Here is a 6,000-nt window from a genome sequence, read left to right as displayed (position 1 = left end):
TGACATCCAGCGACTAGCCCACATTCGACGTCTTTGAGCTCTCCTGACTGACCCATTCTGCTGTTTCTGCTTCTTTACAGACAACACAATACTTCCAGCATGGTACTCGTAATACAGGGTCTTTCCCTAAGAGCACGCAAAAATTTAACCTCAAATCTTTCAGTGCTCCACTGAACGATTTGAGGTATGGAACCTTACGTCGGAAAAGCCAGCTTAAGGAGATAATAGGAGTAAAATCACCTAACTATTTTATTGACATTAGATGCAGTTACACTACTGGCCATTAAAATTGCTACACCAAGAAGAAATGCAGATGATAAACGGGTATTCATTGGACAAATATATTATACTAGAACTGACATGTGATTACATTTTCACGCAATTTTGGTTCATAGATCCTGAGAAATCAGTACCCAGAACAACCACCTCTGGCCGTAGTAACGTCCATTATACGCCTGGGCATTGAGTCAAACAGAGTTTGGATGGCGTGTACAGGTACAGCTGCCCATGCAGCTTCAACACGATACCACAGTTCATCAAGAGTAGTGACTGGCGTATTGTGACGAGCCAGTTGCTTGGCCACCATTGACGAGACGTTTTCAATTGGTGCGGGATCTGGAGAATGTGCTGGCCAGGGCAGCTGTCGAACATTTTCTGTATCCAGAAAGGCCCGTACAGGACCTGCAACATGCGGTCGTGCATTATCTTGCTGAAATGTAGGGTTTCGCAGGGATCGAATGAAGGGCAGAGCCACGGGGCGTAACAAATGTGAAATGTAACGTCCACTGTTCAAAGTGCCGTCAATGCGAACAAGAGGTGACCGAGACGTGTAACCAATGGCACCCCATACCATCACGCCGGGTGGTACGCCAGTATGGCGGTGACGAATACACGCTTCTAAAAAAAAATGGCTCTGACCACTATGGGACTCAACTGCTGTGGTCATTAGTCCCCTAGAACTTAGAACTACTTAAACCTAACTAACCTGAGGACATCACACACATCCATGCCCGAGGCAGGATTCGAACCTGCGACCGTAGCAGTCACACGGTTCCTGACTGCGCGCCTAGAACCGCGAGACCACCGCGGCCGGCCTTGTGCTCATCCTTGTCATCGTGTTGTGCTGTCTTCATCATCATCTCGTCTACCAGGGTGGTGCCAGGAACGGTATCTGGCCACCCCTTAAATTAACCTTGGGAAATCCAACCATAGCCCTGCGAAAATGCGGGACAGTGGCATAAGGAAAGAGAGAGCGTTGCACTTAACTCCAAATGCCATACTGACACAATGAACGTACCATTTGTACTGTATCATACAAAATGTGCTCAAACTGATGGCCATCATCGTCAATGCGAGCATGGCGCCCGGGAACAAGACTCTGGTGTGTTTGGAATCACATCACACGCAGCTGCAATTCTGGCAACTAATTCCATCTCCGTATCCACTGCGGTCCCATACACAAGTGACTTTAGTTATCACTATAGGAAATAGTCTAGGAGATTAAGGGCAGCTGACCTCGCAGGTCACGGAATAGGACATGTCCATTCCAATCCAGCGACGAGGAAATACTGGTCCGGTACTGCTCCATCGTATTGTACTTTGCGTCTCTTATCAGCACTGAGTAATGAATGGATCTGTCGTTGATTCATAACACGTTCTGCCTCGGGACAATGTAAATACGATACAGCAGGGCCACCTTACCGGCAAGTAATGTAAACAAAACCTGCATCATGACTTCCTGGTAAACAGGCAATGTAGAATGTACTTGTAAACACACAGCACAGTACGTGTAAACTTCTACGCACGTTAGTTGCTCAAATGCCTCTGAGCAATATGGGACTTAACATCTGTGGTCATCACTCCCCTAGAACTTAGAACTACTTAAACCTAACTAACCTAAGGACATCACACACAGCCATGCCCGAGGCAGGATTCGAACTTGCGACAGTAGCAGTCGCTCGATTCCGGACTGAGCGCCTAGAACCGCAGCCGGCACGTTAGTTGCAAATAAGCTGGAGAAAAGTAAGAAAAAGCAGTAGACAAGTTTACTTCCATATCTCCCACCCCAGGTTCGCTACCTGAAATAGTTGAGGAGCATTCTCTATGTCCTGTTACATGTTCTGCACGCTCTTACGGGAACACCCTGTATGTTGGCAGATCCGCCTCCTGTGACGTCAAGTGGTCAAGCCCGCGTTACAAAGGGGTGTCTTGATGCTTTTGATCCTTCAGATAATCAGTTCCAGGTTAACAATAACAGTTGTAGAAGCATGAAACCGAAATTTACTTGCAATAATTAGTCGTCTTCTAAACGATTTCCAAACCGAAGGAAACACTTCACGGCATTCGATTCAGAACTGCTACAAATTCGTCGGGCAATAGACCGCGCCGCTCGAACTGTCAACACAGCTGGCACTGCTAAGAGTATCCTACGACTTCCACATCGCTGGCAACGGGTTATATACAGGGTGTCCGAAAAGTCTTTCCCTGATTACATAAATTGATAACTCAGGCTAGAAGTAAGATACAAATGTGAAACTGGTGTCTAATTGTTTACAAACTATCAAAGTTTTTTTCCACACATCAATAAACTTCCACATGAGCACCCTTGGTAGCAGGTAGCACATTTAGGCGATATTCAATTTCCGTCCACACATTAGCCAACATGACAACACATGAGATTTACACAAACGTTTATTGTTTCATGCATACAAAGTGCAAATCGCTCAGGCCTTGTTGCCCAATGACAGTACACGTCGATATGACTTTGCGGTCGAAATGCTATCACGTATTGAGGACGATGGTGGTTATCTCAGACGAATTGCCTTTCCTGACGAAGTGACCTTTTTTGTCAGTGGAGTAGTGACTCGCCATAATGTGCGCATTTGTGGTTAACAACCCCCTGGCGAGGTCATGGAGTGCACCAGAGGCAGTCCAAAAGTGAATGTTCGGTGCGGGCTATTGCACGATCGAATTATCGGGCCATTCTTCTTCGCTGAGGCTACTAACTCATCTGCAGTGTATCTGGACATGTTGCAACTGTATGCTGTTCCTCAGCTGCTTCAGTATCACCCCGATGCCTTGTTTCAGCAAGACGGTGCACCGCCTCATTGGGGTTTGGACATCCGTGGCTATCTCGATATGACCATTCCTGGGCGATGAATTGGTCTTGATGGGCCAACGGTTTGGCCTCCACGCTCTCCTGACATAACCCCATTAGACTTCTTTTTATGTACTACGTGCTTCCAAGGGTGCTCATGTGTGAGAAAAAAAACTTTGATAGTTTGTAAACAATTAGACACCAGTTTCATATTTGTATCTTACTTATAGCGTGAGTTATCAATTTATGTAATCAGCGAATGACTTTTCGGGTACCATGTACAACGCTGGTGAATGCTTTGAAGGTTAGTGAAACTTTGAAACACGTATCTATCTTGTGCGAGCTGTAAATAAATACACTCCTGGAAATGGAAAAAAGAACACATTGACACCGGTGTGTTAGACCCACCATACTTGCTCCGGACACTGCGAGAGGGCTGTACAAGCAATGATCACACGCACAGCACAGCGGACACACCAGGAACAGCGGTGTTGGCCGTCGAATGGCGCTAGCTGCGCAGCATTTGTGTACCGCCGCCGTCAGTGTCAGCCAGTTTGCCGTGGCATACGGAGCTCCATCGCAGTCTTTAACACTGGTAGCATGCCGCGACAGCGTGGACGTGAACCGTATGTGCAGTTGACGGACTTTGAGCGAGGGCGTATAGTGGGCATGCGGGAGGCCGAGTGGACGTACCGCCGAATTGCTCAACACGTGGGGCGTGAGGTCTCCACAGTACATCGATGTTGTTGCCAGTGATCGGCGGAAGGTGCACGTGCCCGTCGACCTGGGACCGGACCGCACCGACGCACGGATGCACGCCAAGACCGTAGGATCCTACGCAGTGCCGTAGGGGACCGCACCGCCACTTCCCAGCAAATTAGGGACACTGTTGCTCCTGGGGTATCGGCGAGGACCATTCGCAACCGTCTCCATGAAGCTGGGCTACGGTCCCGCACACCGTTAGGCCGTCTTCCGCTCACGCCCCAACATCGTGCAGCCCGCCTCCAGTGGTGTCGCGACAGGTGTGAACGGAGGGACGAATGGAGACGTGTCGTCTTCAGCGATGAGAGTCGCTTCCGCCTTGGTGCCAATGATGGTCGTATGCGTGTTTGGCGCCGTGCAGGTGAGCGCCACAATCAGGACTGCATACGACCGAGGCACACAGGGCCAACACCCGGCATCATGGTGTGGGGAGCGATCTCCTACACTGGCCGTACACCTCTGGTGATCGTCGAGGGGACACTGAATAGTGCACGGTACATCCAAACCGTCATCGAACCCATCGTTCTACCATTCCTAGACCGGCAAGGGAATTTGCTGTTCCAACAGGACAATGCACGCCCGCATGTATCCCGTGCCACCCAACGTGCTCTAGAAGACGTAAGTCAACCACCCTGGCCAGCAAGATCTCCGGATCTGTCCCCCATTGAGCATGTTTGGGACTGGATGAAGCGTCGTCTCACGCGGTCTGCACGTCCAGCACAAACGCTGGTCCAACTGAGGCGCCAGGTGGAAATGGCATGGCAAGCCGTTCCACAGGGACTACATCCAGCATCTCTACGATCGTCTCCATGGGAGAATAGCAGCCTGCATTGCTGCGAAAGGTGGATATACACTGTACTAGTGCCGACATTGTGCATGCTCTGTTGCCTGTGTCTATGTGCGTGTGGTTCTGTCAGTGTGATCATGTGATGTATCTGTCCCCAGGAATGTGTCAATAAAGTTTCCCCTTCCTGGGACAATGAATTCACGGTGTTCTTATTTCAATTTCCAGGAGTGTAGTTGCCACTATTAAGGTTCCAGCCCTCGTATTTCCTTTTAAGTGATTATTACTCTTTATAAATGTTTCTGAGATTTCTGATAAATAACTGTTGTGTTGAGCGTTAATGAGCTGTAGTTTAGGATTCGTATAATTCGAGAGACAGTGTGTGCAACAGGATTTTGGGCAGATCTGTATTATGAAATGATAAAGTAGCACGTAGACCCGGAATAGAACTACCAAGCACGAGTGTTCTCACACAAAACTCTTCCCGCTGCACTAATTACAAAGTACAGCCAGGCAGTATTGAATGAAGGTACTTGTCGCACACCTGATGGCAGTGTTGCCAAATTACTTTTTTCTGGCGTCCACACGTTTACTACCGAAAACACACACGGGACGAAATTTGGTTAGAGATGGTTTTGCTCTGTTAGTGTGGAAGGAATCGCGCTGAGGCGTCCCAGTGAGACGAATGTTGGTTCACCTGTGTGTACTGTCGGCAGACCACTGCGGCTTCTTGCTGCCTCGCCCTGCCCCACTCTGAGTTGGTGGAGAGGTTTTTGCTCCACGTGTGTCTCCCCTGCTGCAGTGTCTATCCCTAACGAGAGGGCCCACGTGCATACAATCCCTACTATTGTACTTGAAGGCGCCACCGCTACCTCTACACTACGTGAAGACTGCTTCTCTTTGTGACGTGCGCTATTCTATTAAATCACGCACTCTGGCGGCTCTGTGCGAAGCTGAATGCGAAGCCCGCCACAGGTATGTATGCCCTGCGAAATCCTATACCGATTGTGAAAAACAATGGGCGCAGCCCCGAATCGTCCCGCGGTCAGAAAAATGGTACCGAATCCTCCCAAGCCCGCAAGGGTCTGAGAAACTACATCTACATAAATGATCTTTTGGATAGGGTGGATAGCAATGTGCGGCTGTTTGCTGATGATGCTGTGATGTACGGGAAGGTGTCGTCGTTGAGTGACTGTAGGAGGATACAAGATGACTTGGACAGGATTTGTGATCGGTGTAAAGAATGGCTGCTAACTCTAAACAGAGATAAATGTAAATTAATGCGGATGGATAGGAAAAAGAATCCTGTAGTGTTTGAATGCTCCGTTAGTAGTGTAGCGCTTGACACAGTTACGTC

This window comes from Schistocerca gregaria, chromosome 10 (genome assembly GCF_023897955.1).
Source record: "Schistocerca gregaria isolate iqSchGreg1 chromosome 10, iqSchGreg1.2, whole genome shotgun sequence".
NCBI lineage: Eukaryota > Metazoa > Arthropoda > Insecta > Orthoptera > Acrididae > Schistocerca > Schistocerca gregaria.
The sequence above is the reverse complement of the archived record's forward strand: the minus strand, read 5'-3'. Positions refer to the sequence as shown.